The following is a 19,575-nucleotide window of genomic DNA, read 5'->3' on the forward strand; positions in this document are numbered from 1 at the left end:
GAGATGGTATACCCGAGTTTTGAGAGGAGGATAGGGATATGCTTGGAGAAGTATATATGATTTCTTGAAAGATAACTAAATAACTTTACTAATTCTAAAGGAAAAAGGAATTAAAATATTCTATTAAAAAAACGACCTGATAGATACACACTTACAAGGGTATGCAACAGTTTGCATATTGCTTTCAAATGCTTGAAATGTATTCTTGGTTCAACATGTTTAAAATATTGTTTTTCTAGTATCATAATAGTACTACCTTGGAAAAGTGCAGTTATTCAAATGGTTCGGTGGGAGGGTGGATTCCAGAAGGTTAATTTCTTGGTCGAAAAGCTAAACCCAATTTTATGTTGTATATTAATTTAAGTCAAGAATGGAGAAAGGATTCCAATCTACAGGGTGGTAATCAAACTTGGGAACATGGGATATGAGTAGTTGATAATAGCCCTCACCTTAGGGGAAAGCATCGACGGCTGTGCTCGATCCTAACTGGAAAAAAAAAACATCGATAACTTTGAAACAAGGGTGAATTAGAGAACTCTCACCAGTAGACCCTTGAACGTTTGAGTTCAACTTAGTCTGATGACTCCGAATTAAGAGGTCGATCTAATAAGGAAGTATTTCTTGGGTTTAAGGGATCCGTGTAGGAAAATTGGATTGTTATCACCCACTTGAGTTGGCATCGAAGATCAGGTGGAGTCTTGTCTTGGTGTCGGTCTTAAGCGGGAGGGATGTTAGGAATAGTGATGTATCCATTTAGAGATGGTGCAACCAGTGATCCCTGGCATATCCCTCACAAAACGGATTCAATTAGGTGAAGGGAATGGTGTGTCTCCTTGCATGCATGTTGGAAAGAGAAAGAAGAAGGAGAATCAATTGGGAAAAGCAACACATTGTGTTTATGTGTGTGCTACCTTTATTCAGTAAAGGGTTAGTGAGTTAGTGTGTAGGATGTTAGTCATGCAAGCGGCCACTTGCCTTTACCCCTACAATCTCCCACGTAAAGGCCAATGTGGCCATAAGTGGTTGCACAACCATGAAGCGAGACATTCACCCTTGCACAAATGTATTCACCCTACACCCATGAAATTGATGCAATGTGGCCATTTAGAGATGGTGCAACCAGTGATCCCTGGCATAGCCCTTCACAAAACAGATTCAATTAGGTGAAGGGAATGGTGTGTCTCCTTGCATGCATGTTGGGAAGAGAAAGAAGAAGGAGAAGAAATTGGGAAAAGCAACACATAGTGTTTATGTGTGTGCTACCTTTATTCAGTAAAGGGTTAGTGAGTTAGTGTGTAGGATGTTAGTCATGCAAGCGGCCACTTGCCCTTACCCCTACAATCTCCCACTTAAAGGCCAATGTGGTCATAAGTGGTTGCACAACCATGAAGCGAGACATTCACCCTTGCACAAATGTGTTCACTCTACACCCATGAAATTGATGCAATGTGGTCATGCCACTGCCGTGGTTTGATACCAATTGAAGGGCATGGCATGTGCTCGTGCATGCGTGCAGGAAAGAGGAAGAAGAAGGAGAAGCAATTCGGGGAAACGACACATTGTTAATGTGTATGTATTACCGGTATAAAGGGGTTAGTGAGTTAGTGTGTAGAATGTGAGTCACGTGGGCAACCACACGCCTTTACCCCTACATTCGATCAATTGGGCCATGATTTCTTTGTAGATGTAAAGAGTGCAGCCAACACTTAATCTGAGGAGTCAATGGCATCATAACGGAGTTGTTATGTTTATAACACAATCAACCCACAAAATCGTGTGAGAAATGGTTTCGAACAGGTTAGTTAGGCAGTCATCTTTGAGGTGCCAACGGTGAAACAACATGGTTATTATGCTTATAGTATGATCAATTGCCTCCCTTGGCTATGGGCAGCAAGGTAAAATGGTTAGAACTTGGGGTGGCTACAAGCACATTGGAGGCCAAATTTCTAGCCTCAAAGCTTCCTAGTAAAATCCCCTAATGTGTGGATGCTTCCTTCAAACATAACTTACACATCAATGCCAACATGAAACCCCAAAAAATTGCAAGTCTTCCCTCTCCTCAACCAAGTAAAATGGACGTGCACACTCTAATAGCAATCCTCCGTAACTCCTATAAGAAAACCAAAAGATTTGTGCTAGTTGATAAGAGCACCACCGACGAAACAAAAGGTAGTAAGGGTTGCCCATAAATTGTTCACGCAATAGGTGTATCATATTGAGTGAATAACAAAGTATAATCTGCTTATTCCTGGTCCAACAAGTCAGGGACCTCACCAAAGGCATAGCAAGACCATGCAACTCTAGAAAGTGATCTCTCAAGAAAAGTGGCATAGCCTCAGCAAAGAACAAAAATACATACAGGGCTAGTGGGCATCATGATGTATACAATGAGAAAGATGAAATCTCTGCCCAATGTCTAATAGTAACAACACTAGAAATAGAGCTTAGAGAGCTATAACTAACTCTCATAATCCAGTATAAAGGGAAGCCCATCCTTTGCATAGTGTCCTCTAGGAAATCCCAATCCACTCGATCATATGCCTTCTCAAAATCAAGAAACATAATGACCAATGGTTGTCTTGATTGTTGTGCCCACTTCACCGTCTCATAAAGAGTGAAAATGTTTTCCAAAATGCATCTATTCTGCACAAAGGTAGTATGAGAAGCATGAATGAGGTTAGGCAAGAAATGCCTCGGGCATGCACTAATCATTTGAGCCCATACACAAGGAAGGGTATGTCTATTAAAAGCCTGTCAAAGGTTGACTTTTAAATATGTACAATACACAAACACATAATAGTATGTTGGCTTGTACAAGACTACCATGAGTTAGACATAGCAAGAGCAATATAGCCGTTATCGATAAAAATGAAACACATGTGCAAAAGTGACACATCTTTGATTTTGATTTCTTAAAACCCCATCAAAAGGAGAATATTTTTATAAGTAGTTTTGGCAAAAAATCGTGATCGAGTGGCACTTTACTAATGTTTCTATCCATAATATTGGTTCTCAAAAGAACGTTCTTTGGATGTTTGGACATACCCTTGTATTTAAGTTCGATAGATGACCACTTAGGCTACAAATGAAATTCTTCACAGGGGTTGGGTAAAGCTAGAGCTAGCGTGATGCTCTCAAAGACCTTTCCATCTGTGTAAAGACCCGCCAATGGTCAAGGTTTGTGGTGAAAATTACTTTGATTGCATTGTCTACACCACTAACAAGCTTGCAAGTCTAGAAACTAGTTAACACTTGCATTTGAGGGCGTTGATGCAAAACGATCTTTAACTTTGGTGGTGGAATTTGGCACACCTACATCATGAGCACCACTATAGAAGGGTTGCTCAGTAAGCACCTACAAACAGGCGTACTACTCTTGAGGGTAGCTTTAGACAAACATAGCAATGAATGGTGATATTGTCTCATGTTTTCTACTTGTCCTTCATTGTACTTGAGTTAAAATTTGTTGCACTACAAAGTCAAAAGTCACTATGTCCATATCTTTGAACACATTGTCATAATATGTGTCCTTGGTTTCTTTCTCATTGCTTTGATTTGCATCTTGTTGTCTGCATATACTCATGCATGGATTGATTTGAGGTTGTGCAAAAACACATGCAAATTCTCATGGCATTCTTCTTGTGATGACCATAGGAAGGACTATCAAGTTTTCATGCTAGTAGTTGCACCACATATTTATAGTTGGCAATGCATTTTGATGGGCTGATTGGATCATAACTTTTCCTCAACTTTTGTTTTGCTTTTCCTTGTTTACACTTATCTTGGACATGAACAAGCAAAAATATAATTTAGAGTTAACAATAGTTGTGGTTACATTAATTGGCGTTGCAAGCTTAGACATTGTGGCTATGGCATGGACAAGTGCGGGACCCTCAGCATTTGTGGACATTTGATTTTGCCCAAGTCTTGCAAACTCAACTTAATGTATCTCCTCCATAATGACATGTACTTTACTTTTCGAGCGCCTTCATTTTATGTTTGGTAGAAATTTGTTAAAGTACATCATTACGTGGTGGGTATGATGCCATACTTTTGCAACTCTAATTCAGCACGCATTGCCTTGTGATGTTCATTGATGGATCCATGTGGGGTTGATGGCGAATACACACTTGGAGCACTCTTGGTGGATCGTGGAACCATCCACTTTGATTCTCAAAGCAGTCAAGACGTCCAAATTGCAATTCAACAAGCATGACACCTGCCCATGAAGAGATGCACCAAAGCAAAAATGAAAATTTCATATTTTTGCAACTCTTATTCAGCAAGGATTGATTTGTGATCTTCATTGATGGTTCCATGTGGGGTTGTTGAACGACGATCCAGACACTAATGATGGCGAATACACACTTGGAGCACTCTCGATGGATCGTGGAACCATTCAATTTGATTCTCAAAGCGGTCAAGACATCCAAATTGCAATTCAACAAGTATGACACCTGCCCATGAAGAGATGCACCGAAGCAAAAATGAAAACTTCACTAGGAGGCATGACATGACCTCAACTTTCAAACTGGAGAACAAGTGAACAATCAAAGTGCAAGGTTTAAAATGGATATCACCTAAACTACAAAATGGCATTGCCAAAAGTGTGAACAATTAATTAGCACCGTGGTGAAGAGCTCTTTGATGTGTATAAAAAGAGCCATATTCCTTCCCATGGTTTTTAGCAAGCAATCCTAACTTTCAAAAGGCAACCTCTTGAATCCCCTGTGCCTACATGTTGCAATAAAGGTGCTACTTTCACCTAGAATACACGTGAAAGGAAATCAAGTTCTATTGATGATGTGCATCCAACTTGCCTAAAAATTTGTTGTTATAAGTGGTACCCCCCTAAAGCAAAAGAACATACTAAAAGAGTATGTGCTAACGATTTATGAAAAAGAAAATTGGGGTAGAATCAAAAATTATGCTCCGCCGCCATCAAAGCAGGAAAAAGAAAATGAAAAGGGTGCTTTGGGAAGGGGGGTGTTGCAACATGATCACCTCAATCAACTTGATGTAGAAGGTCTCGTCGATGAGAGACAGAGAATGGTTTTTTTCTTTTAATTGCAGGCGACACATTGATGCATACTGAGAACGTTAATGTGATGGCCAGGGGAGATGATTCATCGACGCCGCGTTTAAGGTCCACAGTTCAATTCCATGTTGGATGGAATTTTTAACTCGAAAGAAAGGAATCGTGAAGCTTGCATTGAAGGTATCCCTGAAGATTCCAGGGTAATAAAAATAGAAGCCTACCAGTATGTACAACTAATATTACCAAGTACACTAACAATTGATCATTCACAAGAAATAATCGAAGTACACAATAGTCGTCCGATGGTATAGGTTGCAAACAGAATCGCATCTCACTATGCATACATCTAGTATTATGCAAGCAATAAAATTCTTCACAAATTTCACAATATTCACCATATTTTGTTAGTAATATGTGCAAACAATAGCATTCCTGACCTGTAGCTGCCTGCATGTGAAGGCAGGCATGCCATACTGCAAGGGCCTCACTCCCATGAAGCTCCGCTTTTCGGTAGCCATGGAGGAGGAGAAAGGAGAGCAGCAGAACAGGCAAGAGGTGCTTTTGACAAGCCACTGCTGTAAAAGAGGCGACCACACATTGTCACCAACTACTCTACCTTTGGCTCACTCCCAACAGATCGCACAAATAATACTGCTTAATTTATTTTATTTTATTATTTTTATTTTTTGGTTGTATTTTGTGTACAAAAGAGACCTTTGGAGATGCTCAAATGGCCTATCACCTATAGGAAGTACAAAAGTCGGATAACAATGTGAGGGCTATGTGGATATCGAGGTGGCTAGTATGATGAATGTAAAGTGAACCAGGTTCATTGTGCTCACATTTGGGCTCACAGGCTTCCCCTACATCCACCACTTTGATAGCCATTTGGACTGAGCTGTTGCATACTCTTTGCAGTCAGTGGGATACTTCAGCAGGGTCCTCCAAGGCAGCGGAACACATGGGCAAGATCTTCATTTCTTTTCAGTCAGGACCATGGTCACATCACATGGCATTATGCAGGGCACTCTACAGATGATTTCAAATGCAGGTCACCACTTGGAGTTCTATTAGCGAGCTTCAATTTTTACAGTTTATAGCATCACTCTTTGGACTATGTGTGTATATACTAATGAAGAAAACACAAAGACTAGATATATAGGCAAGCTTTAGAAAAAGGTGTGACCCAGGAAATTGCCAATGCCATGCAACTGCCCCCCATGTCACCAATCCATCATGTATGCCCACTCTAATCAACAAACAACAACTTGCCCTTCACATTGGCTAAGCATATGGGCAAACCCGGAAACATGCCTCAAGGAATCAGGCTGTAAAGTACATCTCTGACAAGTCGAATACCACTGACTCTAGCCCAAGTGCCAACAGACAATTGTGCATGCACTATCATCTGCATGAAATAACATTTCTTGCGGCTGATACTCAAGGTCCAGATGAATCAAAACTGTCGTTGAAAAGTAGCATAGATGCACTGATCTTGCCATACCACTTTATGATGTGGACGGTGAGGTGGGTATCATGTCTGCAGGATAAGCTACCTCCCAAGAGAGACAGTGTATTCAAAAAAGGAAAGAGGGCCCCATCAGCCAACAAAGAAGGCCATTGCCACTCACCAGGATCCCAGTTTGACTCAACTAGGGGCTCTTCCTGCCATATCCACAATCTCCAAAGTGGTGCCTCCTTTGTAGTGAAAACACGGTCAACACAAGAGCACCTCTCCATAGAGCCTACCACTCTAAAAGGCTCCCAATCAACATGCAGATGCCGATCAAGTGGTACCTCACTCTAGAAATTCAATCTGATGTGGTAGCTACGAGTTTGTGCAATGCCAAACACCACAGTCCCCTGCTATGCAAGAATCGGCTCTCTCAAGTGAGGGTCGAAAAACACCCACCAACCCTGATGAGAAGGTAAAATAGTCAATCTCCCAAAGTAGCCATGCTAATTAGCTTATGTTTGTCGATCTTCCCTCTTCAACTTCATCTTCATTGTCCCTAGATCAAAACGCATCCCCTATTGCTCTTGTTGATCCATAGCTTTAAAGCTTTGTGTTAAGAAGTTTGAAAAATATTTTGAACCTTCACCCTAGTATTTTTCATAAGCAAAGCAAATGTTGTAAACATTCTTTCAGTCTGATGAAAGACATATTTGTTAATCTTTGTATGGGGCATCAATTCTTTTAATTGTGTATGTTTCTCATGTTCTGCAATGAATGCTTGGCTGCATCCACACTCTCATGCATATGTTTGGATACTTTCTCGGTCTTAGCCATGGTGTCGTCTTTTGTGTGGTCTTGTGAGGACCAAGAAGCTATTGTGGTGGTTGAAAAGGAAAACCCTGAGGGCTTTGGGGTGTCAAGTTTATGGTAAAAAGGTGTGGTAGCAGATGGTGAAGAGTGTGAGGTTCTGGAGCTTGCTATGTTTGTTGTAGATGAGGAAGATGAAGGATTGTCTGCAGGAGAAGCAAGGCATGTGACAACTTGAGATATCAATGCAGGGTCACATATCTTTTTCATAGTGATCTTTATTCGTGTCATGAACGCTCCACAATGTTACTCTCTTGGATTTAACACCGGCGTTGGCCACGTGTCATGCATGCATTTGTTCAACCACCTTCTTAGTACCTATAAGATTTTGTGCTTGATTAATGATTGCTTATAACCGTTAAGGTTGTCAGACTTACTAGTGTTGATTATAAATGACTTGGAGTTCTACCAAAATTCTCATCAGGCCTAGTGAATGTCTGGCACATTTGGTGGACTGGTCTGATGTAGAATAGGTCTAGAGGTTTATCTTCTGAATGTGACTATGTGTCTAGTGCTGGTGCTTATGGGATTCCATTTGATATGGCATAATACGATTTGATCTTGGCCCCATTGTAAATTCTTGGCAGTAGTACTAAGCTATCTTCAGGTTTGGTTTCTTCGATCCCAATTTTGACTAATATAATAGTACCAAGTCACCCTTCTTGAACTCCCTGACCTTGATCTTACTGTCATGCTAGTACTTTCTCCTCTACTAGCATTGCTCTCTGTCTGATCTCATTTAATTTCAATACCTCATCTAACTTGCTCTTTAGATTTTGGATAAAATCCATTCCATGTTCCACAACCAGTCTCAACTAGCGATGGCAAACTCTATTCGAACTACCACCTCTGTTCCATACACCATTCTGAAATGTGTTATGCATGTAGTAACCTTGTAGGCAATTTGATAAGCCAATAGCACCGTTTAAAGTTTAAGTTTCTTCTAAACTATTTTTGTGAGAATGGTCTTGATAGTTTTATTGTTGTTTTCTGCTTCACCGTTACACTTAGGATAATAGGATGTAGATTTTTTGTGTTTAATTGAAAGGTCTCAATCAATATCAAAATAGTTTCATTGATAAAAAGTGTTCCCTAATCTGAGACAATTTTGATTGGACATCCATATCTGCATATGATGTTTTCATATAAGAATATAGTTGTTGATCTGATGGTATTGTCTGGTAAGGCCTTGGCTTCAACCCACTTGCTGACATAACATGTGGCCATGATGATATACTTATTCTTCCTTGGAGTAATTTTCTTAAATGGCCCCATAAAATCCAGACCCCGTTTGATGAATATTCCCAGTAAATGTATTGGAGTCAATGGTGTCATATCCATAGTTGTTGGCCTTCCCATTCTCTGGTAAATATCTCAAGTTTTATAGAAGGCTCTGACGTCCACCATCATTGTTTGCCATTAAAGGCCTACTTGGAGGATTTTCTTATATGTGATGTCAGTTGAGAAGTTTCCCCCTGGGCAGTGGAAAAGGGTCTTTAATTGTCTGTGCATTCAGCTTCCTATAGTCCACACATACCCTTAGTTTCCAATTCTTAATTGGTACCACTATGGACAAGAGCCAATTTTACTATCAATCTCCTCTTTCATTTTCTTGGCGTAATTGGGATTCATCTTGTACCTCTGGCTTTGGTGGTATCTTTCTCCTTCATCTTTGGCTTTAGATGCTTGTTGATTTTGATCATTTTGAGATTTTCTTATGAGCCCAAATTAAACTTCTCAACTTCCTGGTCATTTAGGACTAACTAGTTTGGACCTCCTCCCTTCTGTTTAGCCATGGATTTAGCTTCTTTCTTAGTTCTAATACCAACAACATAATCATTGAATGGATTGCATAATTCTAGAGGGCCATCGTGAATCTCTAGTTCTTCAGTTGTTTGGTTTCCTTCATCATGATTTTTTGAACTGGTTTCCCACTTTGGTGTGAATTTGAATTGGTTTCTCCATCTCCCTAGTGATGGCTATTTTGTTGGATGTCCATCCAACTAAATTATCCTCTCTCGAGGGTTCATCTCAGTGAGCTAGTCTGGGTATTGTCTCTTTTGTCTCTCGGTCTGATGCTTATCCATGACCACAATAGTAGCAAGGTCTATTTTTGTAGGGGAGAAATATTCATTGAGACAAGCATCTTTTCTATTTTCTTCATTCCATATTTCTTGCAGAATTCTTTGGGCCTCAAAGCCTTTTGCTAGCTTCAAGTATTGTCAGTTTTTATTCGAATCCTTTTGTTGGTCCCTTGGATAGTTAATGCTTGATTTGGATAATCATATATAGCACCAACAATTTTGAGCCAAGGCCTGCATAGAAGCATCCCATATGCTCCTTGTTTGTCCAATACTAGAAAGCTTGTCTTAAATTTCTCCTTGCCTACTCTGATTTGCATGTTTTCCACTAGTTGAGTAGCTTGAACCACTCTATGATCAGAAATCCTTACTCTGAATGGTGATGGTTTAGAATATATGATTCTCAGTTTTGCTTGAGATGTTCTCCCAGGATATTTACACTAGCACCGCCATCCATTATAACTCTTGACAATGGTTCCCATTTCTTTCTTAGCTTGTAATCCATAGATAACTAGAACCACATCGTCTTAGATAGCTTCCAGGTCCATTGCTATGGCTTCAACCTCATATTTTCTCTTCTGTCTAATGAATTTTGCAGTTGATGGTAATGTTAGCTTGATGTCATCGAGTTCAACCATTAACTTTTGTAACCTTTCAGAGACCTTGACATATATCTCATTATGTTCATTACCAGAGCTATTGTCTTAACTGGAAGTTTTTTCCTCCTGACTATCTTCACTGTTCCATTCTGCTGGTTCCTCTTGTCTAGCTGTTGGTTGGATCTGAGATCGATTCTCTGATGGGTCCTTCATTAGACCAGTCGCTCCAGCTTTGGCCAAGTATGATCTAACTTATCGTACCTTGTTTGCCAAATTGTGGATCGTAGCAATCATGGACTCACTTGGTCTAGATGTTGCCTTCTTAATTTGGTGTTTTTGTCCTTTTGAAGACTGGGTGGTAGCTTCTAAATTGTGCGAGCTTCATAACATTTTGGTTGTTTTGGTAGCTTCTTGGCTAGGTTTTCAGTAATCTTTGTTGCAAGCTCCCTTTGCTCTTGCCATTCGTCAATACCTTTTCCTAGCCCTTAGCCTTCCAAACTGCCCTCTATTGCTCCCACTTTCCGGTTTCCGCATCTGCTTTTCCTCATTCTCATCCAGGATCTCCTTTATGATGATCCCCTTGCTTCTGGTTACAATTCGCACTGGTTCTAGTGCCTTCTGGTCAGGAGTTTCTCGCTTTGGACCTTCTGGGCACTGAGCTACAAAATGTCTATATTTTTTTCATGTATAGCAGTTGAAGCTTTGCTTCTCAAAATTTTATCTACCTCTACCCCTACAAGTGCCCCCTGATACCTACCCTTACCAATACCAGCATCTTGAGTACTTGTGCTGGCTTCATTTTCTTTGGATCCACTGGCCCATCTGCCTTGGTTGCTTCTAGATTTGTCATTGCTCATCGATAGATCCTTCCCTTTCTTGAAAATGATGGATTCTGATTCCACAATTGTTCTACACATGACCATAGCCTTTACAATAAGTACATTGTGAACATTCATCGGACCTATGATCTTTGGATCTACACTTAGAGCACCATATTTCCATTTTCTTGATTGAAGGTCTTGCTTAATTAATCTCAATGATTTGTCTTGACATCTCCTCCAGTTTTCTAGTCCACAATCCTTTCTTCTTTATTTTGCCCTTGTCATCTAATTCACTTTCAAATGAACTATAGCTAGAACTGGAACTAGAATTCTCCTCGGTAGAAGAATCACTATCATTGGATTGTCTCCTTTTGTGACCCTTTTCTTTCTTGGCTTGTTGTTCCAGTCTCTTTGTACCAAGTCATTGAACTTCTTCATTGGCGCTGGAACCTCTTGTTCCCTTAGCTTTTTACTTCTGAATCCGTTCAAAGACCAGGCTCTCATCCTCTTTCTAGAAGGAGGTTCTCTTAATTGTCTGGTCAACTCTTTGATCTTCTCAACATAACTCCTAATCGACAACTTACCCTGCTTGATCTTGTTGAGCTCACACAAAATGTTTTCATCTCCCCTATTGTCAAAATACTCTAGTTTGAAAGCTTTAATGGGCTGGTAATTATTGGGATCAATTATTGAAGTAACCAGCACAAGGAACCGTCAATTAGAAGCCGGTAGAAATCTATAAATAGGACCCATTACTTCACTTTTGGGGATCTGATCCCTCAATTCCCGACCCCAAGCCTAATGTCATTACACATATGTAGCCAATAGCTATTTGTACTTTGTAACTCTCATTTAGCTGGAAACTTGTTATCCTGACTTCATTTGTATACAACATGTTACCCTGACTTCATTTGTATACAACTCTCATTTAGCTGGAAGCTTGTTACCCTTACTTCATTGGTATACAACTTTTTGGTCTGAATAATACAATTTCTGTTTCAGTTCTCAATCTCAGTGTCACTCTCCTTTCATTTCTAGTTTTGTCTTTCAATTATACTTAAGGTTGATCTGAAGTCTCTTGTCTGATTTGAACTAACTCTAAAAACCAACCTAGAATAGCTGTTTGAAAGTGTTCGGCTCATTCTAAGGACCTAAGAGAACTTGCACTTAGGAGCATCAATGAGCGTGGCTATATAATCTTTGATGAAATGTCAATAGAATGGAAAAAACACAACATTTTTGAACCTTATTCTTTGTTCCAATACAAAGAAAATTGGTGAGGCTAAAAGAACTTTATGGTATGATCACTAACTCATTGAAGTTTATGGGCAAAATTATGATAAGGTCTAGAATAGTTCTCAGCCTTCTTAGTACGCAACTGATTGCAACAAATTGTTGTTTTGAGTGAAATATTGTGGTACATCAACTTTGGAGGCTTACCATGACCAAATAGGAAGGAATTTCCAAAGTTGCTCATTTTTCTCACAAGTAGTGGTATCTTAATTTCAAGCACAAGAAATATTTTTTCAAAAAGAATGGATCTTGTATGAGTTTGGAGTTTTTTTTCAAAACCTTGAAAGGATACTTTTATGTCCCGTTAGGTTACCAAACTAGTGTTAAAAACCTTTACATTGTTTTTAGAAGAGCGTATAGGCTCCTGCACCAACTAACCACAACCTCTCAACCACTTTGGCAACTGGTGCATATTGTGCACAATTTTGAAGACCTATTGCACCAACATAGCCATGGGAAGGTAGGGATCTTCCAATGATAGACTAGAAATGTACATTAGGCCACCACCATATAGCTAGGGGGTTGGGGTGTATCTTTATTGCTTGCCTACACTAGCCTCAAGTCTCTCATAGGCACTTTGGTCTTGGGCACTCTATCCCTGAACCCCATACCATCTTAGCACCCACTCTCAAAATGGTGTGCTCTTGGTGTTAAATTGACCTATACCAATGCTAGGGGTAGCTTTACATCTTTCTCTCTTGCACTTTCTATCTCTATTTCTCTCTTTGTGTCTATATTCAAAATATGCTTAAATGCTTACAATTTAAAAAGCTTTATCTATCACATACATGTGTAAAAAAGAAATGTCATGGAATGTCAACCACAAAATTTTGATCTAAGAATAGTCACAATTTAATTTTTATTTGCACAAAATGTAAAAAAAAAGGTTTTATCTCCCTTGGCACTTATGTGGGCCCTTGGCTGGTGTGGTGAGTGCTTCATGACATCATGTCGCGAGTAACTCCATAGTGGCTCAAGCGATAAGCTACTAAAGGGCCTTCTTGCTGTAATGATCCTAACATTTAGGGGCAAAAGACGGGGATAGGTTTTGTCTAGTTGGAATTATACTTAACTAGTAGGCCCTCTAGTAGTAGAATTGTTTTCCTTATGAAGTGTTAAGACAACTCTCAAAGGCGAACTTACTAAGCTCTATGAAACAATAGACATAAGAAAGCAATTTGAACTTAAAAAATCCCTTTCTTGTGCTTGTGTGTTGTTCAAGAGAAGACCAAGCTTTAGGTCGCTTACACACCTAACTTTCCCTACTTGGGATGGGTGGGCAATGATTTACACACTAAGGCTTGCCAACCACTATATTTGCCTTATATAATAGCTACCATTTTACTCACAAAAAACTGGTTCTCTTGTTGGTTGAGCAACGTTGGTTGAGCGTTGCACTAGTTTGGTGTTGGTGGGCTTGTCAAATTTTCCATGGCAACGAATATCTTATGACATTGGTATTGATTCATCTGAAGGTTTGTACAGAAAGTTATGACATGATTTTCATAAACGCGAGTAACAAAAATGGCTCCAATTGAGAGAAAAAGCTACCACGAAAGATTAAACCAATAATTCAACTAATAGAATTACTCTATTACAAAACTTCTAGCGGTTAGGCCTCAAAGTTTTTTTTGTATATTTGGGCTCAATGTGTCTCTATATGGGACATTGTTCAACTTACTAGAGGGGACGGTTGTTAGGAAAGGTTGCTCAAGGGGGGATTAGAGGGCCTCTGGCTATGGGAGGAGTTAAGCTAGGTTAAATAATGATTTTAAGATGAATGATTACAAATACTCAAAGAGATACAAAGAAGATTAGAGAGATATAGAGAAGAATTCAGAGCCAACATATATATATTTATTTAAAACTCAAGAATCTGGTAAGCCAATCAAAGAACAACAACCATGTGTACAAAATCCAATTAGCATCCACCTTGACACTTCAAACCAAACCATAAACCAAGTACAATTTGTCTATGTAGCTTCAATTTAGCCCAAACACCTTGGATCATAAAAACAAAAATTCTTTACAAGCTCTTGCTTCAAACCAAGATGTTTTTGCATGATTGTGGAAATTGTCCAATTCTTGATTTTGGGGGGGGGGGGGGGGGGGGGGGGGGGGGGGAGAGAGAGAGAGAGAGAGAGCTCCGGTTGTCCTTCTCCTCCTCCTTCCTTCACCGACCACACACACCAAAAACATACTACAAAAACTAGTAATTAAAGTGCCCATAAAACTCCTTTCTTCTCTTTGATTGTTTTACCAAAAATAATAAAAGCAAAAGGTTGGTTGTTATTTTTAGCCCCATCATGCAATTCCTTCAACTCGACCAATAGTTTTCCCAATCTCTTCATGCTTGAACACTCATGATTTCACGAGTGTTGATTATCCATGTGTGAAAAGCGCCCCCATATGGGGTGGTCACCCATAAGGGCTAGCCAAAGGCCACCCACGTATGAACTTATAGCCAACCGACCATGCCAACCAATGGCGCCACCAAACAACAACCATCACCATGTATGACAACACAGATCATCTCATGGTGTGCCCTTACAAGCAAGGGTTAACACACAGGGGATGCTATAACTATGCTGGAGGGGAGCTCCTGTCATGAAATTGGCCTATTTAATTTGAGAGTAGCGGAACTTAATGAGAGTACTTTTGAGAAATGACTTTGTGAGCATAGCGGGTGAACATAATTGAAGATAGCAACATAATCATAGCAATTAGTTAACTTGGCATGAACAATACTTTTGCAAGAGAGAGAATTTAGAGAACATGACAACAGTTGAGGACCAGATTTATGTGGAGCCGGTCCTCCCTCCAATAGGCATTTGTATTATGATTTCTCCCATTAAGAGAGACTTGTTACAATACAATCTTTGTGTTCCTTGTGACCTAGGTGATGCAATGAAGATGGAAAGCTTCATGCATCACAAACATAACATAAACTTGAAGACAGATTTAACTATCCCAAGCCTCAGTCCCAAGACCTCAAACACCTTCGAAGGTGGAGAGAGCTAGCAGGGAATGAGGGTAGGGAAGAGGAAGAAGAAACATTTCGTAGGAGAAAGAATTAGTTCCTCACTTATCATAACTCTTGTTGCTAGCATATATAATAGCATAGTGATGAAGAAGAACGAGTTTTCAAGCTTAAGCATTGAAGCATGGCTCTTGGTTGGATTTGCACTCCATATCCAAGAGTGTTGGTGTAGGCTCTCAACCTCTACTTGCTTGGAGAAGGAGAGGGAGCTCTTGCACTTTGCATAGCACACAATGAGAGTGTTTGTGAGTGTGTGTGGGTGAGTATACCCCCTAAGCAACCCCCTAGATTTCTTGGGTTGACCCCCCCTTGTAGCTCATGCTTGAAGCTCATTGGACCCCTCCAGGCCTAGCCAATCACAAGCAGGAGGCATTACAAGCAGCAAGGGTAGCCTTGAGACAAGTGTCCCCCTTTCCACTTTGAGAGAGAGGGCTAGATAAATGCTAAATCAATTAATTAAATCTCCTAAATTATTATTGGACCCCTTGGGTGGCCAACCAATAGGCTTCAGGCACACCATGAGGGCAACATGAGGAGGAACTTGACAAGTGTCCCTTTTGCTTTCTTTGTACCATACATGCCTTGTGTGAGTGTGTGGGTGTTCTCTCTCATCCCCCCTCATGTAGGGCTCACCCCCTCCTTGTAGGGATTGAATCTTTGACTTTTTGACACCTCAACCCCTCATGCATAGGCCCACTTCCCACCACAAGCTTGGCTCATAAGCACTTTAAGCTTGGGCTGGGTTCTCACCTCAAGTGCAACCCTAGCATCTCAAGCATGTCAAGCACCTCAAGCATCTCAAGCACCTCAATCATCAAGCACCTTAGTCATCAAGCATGACAAGCAGGACAAGCACCTCAAGCTGGGTCGGGTTCCCACGCCTCAAGCTCAGCCCTAGCTTACCTAAGGTCAAAGGCCTTTTACACACATTATTGGAGGTCTTCAATGAAGCTAACCCTAAGGTCTTATGCTCCATTTGTTAGCCTTGCTCTTTGATAGACCGTCTCTCATTTGGGCCCCATTACCATTGGCCTCATGTTGAGATAGATCTATAAGCACATGTCTATATCTTAACACTTATTCCCGTTTATTCTCCCACATTAAGTGATCGATTTAATATGAGAAAATCATTTGGGTTGGTTAGATATTAGATATTAGATTTTATGACATTACCTCTCTCTTGAAATCATAGTCGTCCTCGACTATGAGGTAGAAAAGATAAAGCCTTAGTCATTAGTCAATTTTACTTAGCGGGTAGAGGATCCCTTTTTACCCTACGACATCTTTCCAAGATGGATGACTAATCCATTTGGTGCTTGGGAGACATAGATGCCGCAAGCATGTCTGCTCTTTAGTCCATTTCATTCTCCCAAAGTAGAGTGACAAATTCTACTTGGTGTTTGAGAGACGTCGTCATCACAAACATGATTCTAAGCATGCATACTAGTTAAATTTGTGCACAATTAAAAAGAGGACTAGTCTTATAAGACAAAAACATGAGTCATTTAAAAGAAATTTGTACATTTGCTTACTCTAATGTAGCATTGTAAGCATTGACAAGGTTCATACTATCCTTAAGTTGTATTCCTTGCATCCATCTAACATCTTCAAAAGGATAATTTTTGAACTTAATAAGATACCGTCAGATAATCTTACCATGTCGTAGTACCTTGTCTTCATGCCGAAGAACAGCTTCGGGTTGTAGCACCTCTTCTTGGTCTTCAACTTCGGGAGGGTCTTCAATAATTGGTTCAGTTGGTGGATCTCCTTTGTAGGGCTTAAGTAGGCTTACATGAAAGTCATTGTGTATGAGCCAATGGTTGGGCAACTTGAGTTGATAAGCCATCTCATTGATGGGCTTCAAGATTTGGAAAGGACCATAGTATCTTTTTGCTAGTTTAGCATAATACTTTTGATGGCCCGTAGGATTTTTGCCCGTCATTTGCCTTAATCGAGCCTTAGGAAACTTGAGTAAGACCCAATCATTTTCTTTGAACATTAAGGCTCTTCTGTGCTTATCAGCAGCAGCTTTTTGCCTTTGTTGAGATATGGATATAGCCTCCCTAATCTTTTGAAAAGATTCTTGTAGGTCGCGGCTATACTCATCGGCGGCGAAGATCTTCCCATGTACTTTGAGTAGCAAGGGACTTTTAGGTCTTCCCTCAATGATCTCAAAAGGTGCTTTTCCCGTAGAAGTATGTATAGTATTATTGTAGGCATACTCTACAAGAGGTAAGTACTTTTCCCATTGTGAGCGTTGATCTACTTTGGTAACATAAGTCTTGAGTAGATCGAGTATCGTGAGATTGGCTATCTCACTTTGGCCATCCGTTTGTGGGTGATAGGCCGAAGAGAAATTCAATCTTGTTCCTAGATTTTCAAAGAGACCTTTCCAGAAATACTGGTCATTCTAGGATCTCTATCTGACACGATGGATGTGGGTAATCCATGATGCTTGAAAATCTGAGATATGAAGAGAGTTGCCATTTGATGTGCCTTAATAGTCTTTTTGACAGGAATAAAATGTGCTTGCTTGCTAAACCTGTCAACTATTGTCCATATTCCTGTATTCCCATGGATAGACTTGGGTAATCCAAAGATGAAATCCACGAATATACTCTCCCATGGTGAATTTGGAATAGGCAATGGCTGGAGTAATCTAGGTTGCTTCCCTCTATCATACTTGGTCTTTTGGCATACTACACATTTTGAAACATACTCTTGTATGTCCACTTTCATGGTAGGCCAATAGAAGTACGTCTCTACTCCTCGGAGAGTAGGTTGAATACCTCTATGTCCTGCATATGGAGGAGCATGGGATTCATACATAACTTTCTCACGAATGGAATGGGTAACACATAGCCTATTGCCGTGGAGAAGATAACCATCCTGCAAGGTGAATGGTTCCTCTTTCTTCCCCAAAGCAAGGGCTGACATTATGTCTCTAAAGTCAGGGTCAGTAGCATACTCATCTATCATAGAGGATAAATCATTGTGAGTAGCTATAGAAACCGCATTAACTTTGGGTCGTCGTGAAAGTGCATCGGCCACTTGATTGTGCTTACCAACTAAGTGAGCAATATGGAAATTAAATTGCGAAAGAAAATTTGCCCACCTCATTTGTTTGTCGGAAAGCTTGGTTTGCGTCATGAAATACTTGAGACTTTGGTGGTTGGTTCGTAGGATAAATGGAGTCCCCAATAGGTAGTGCTTCCATGTGTCTAGGGCATGTAGAACAGCTAAAATCTCTTTCTCATAAATGCCCGAGACTCGTTCATCAATATTGAGCCTTCGGCTCTCATATGCTATGGCATGCCCTTCTTGAAGCAAAACTGCTCCAAGGCAATCACCACAAGCATGACATTGGACCTCAAATGGCTTTGAGAGATCCGGAAGCACGAGGACTGGTTGGGAAGTAAGCTTCTCTTTGAGCTTTTCAAAAGCATTTTTCTCCTTAGCAGTCCACACAAACTTAACATTCTTCTTAGTTAAGTCGTGTAGTGGTCCTGCTACTTGAGAGAATTTTGCTATGAAGCGTCTATAGTATGCGCACATACCAACAAAGCTTCTTAGCTCATGTAGATTTCTTGGGTTAGGGCATGCTTTTATTACCTCTAACTTTGATGGATCCATTTGGATACCATCTTTAGAGATATATGACCTAGATATTGAATCTCTTGTAGGAAGAATTCGCTTTTCTTTTGGTTGAGAAAAAGCTTGTTCTCCCTCAATGCTTGAAAAATCACTTGGAGATGTTGCTTATGTTCCTCCAAAGACTTGGAGTAGATGATGATATCTTCAAAGAACACTCCAGTGAATTTGCGGTATGGTCTAAAAATTTTCTCCATCAAACGATTGAACATAGCTGGTGCATTAGTCAAGCCAAAAGGCATGACTAGATATTCATAAATACCAAATGTTGTGCGAAACGCGGTCTTTAAGATATCTTCATCCACTATCCTTATTTGATGATAGCCACTCTTAAGGTCAATCCTACTGAAGTAGGTCGAGCCTTGTAGCTTATCAAACAGATCTTCTACCTGAGGTACGGGAAATCTGTTTTTGATAGTGATATGGTTTAGTGCTCGATATCCACACACATACGGTATGTACCATCTTTCTTTTGCACTAAAAGGACTGGAGAACAAAAGGGAGAGGAACTAGTCCTCACCATCCCTTTGTCTACCATCTCTCGTACTTGCCTCATGATCTCCTCTTGTTGAGCTTGTGAGACTCGATAAGGAGGCTTGTTAGGTGGTGAGCTTCCAGGAAGGAGCTCAATGCGATGGTCATCATCCCCTCGTTTTGGAGGTAAGTCCATAGGAATATCATCGATGAACACATCTTGGAATCCTTTTAGAAAATTAGACGAGTCTAACT

Source organism: Adiantum capillus-veneris, chromosome 5 (assembly GCF_014529385.1).
Source record: "Adiantum capillus-veneris isolate H3 chromosome 5, ASM1452938v2, whole genome shotgun sequence".
NCBI lineage: Eukaryota > Viridiplantae > Streptophyta > Polypodiopsida > Polypodiales > Pteridaceae > Adiantum > Adiantum capillus-veneris.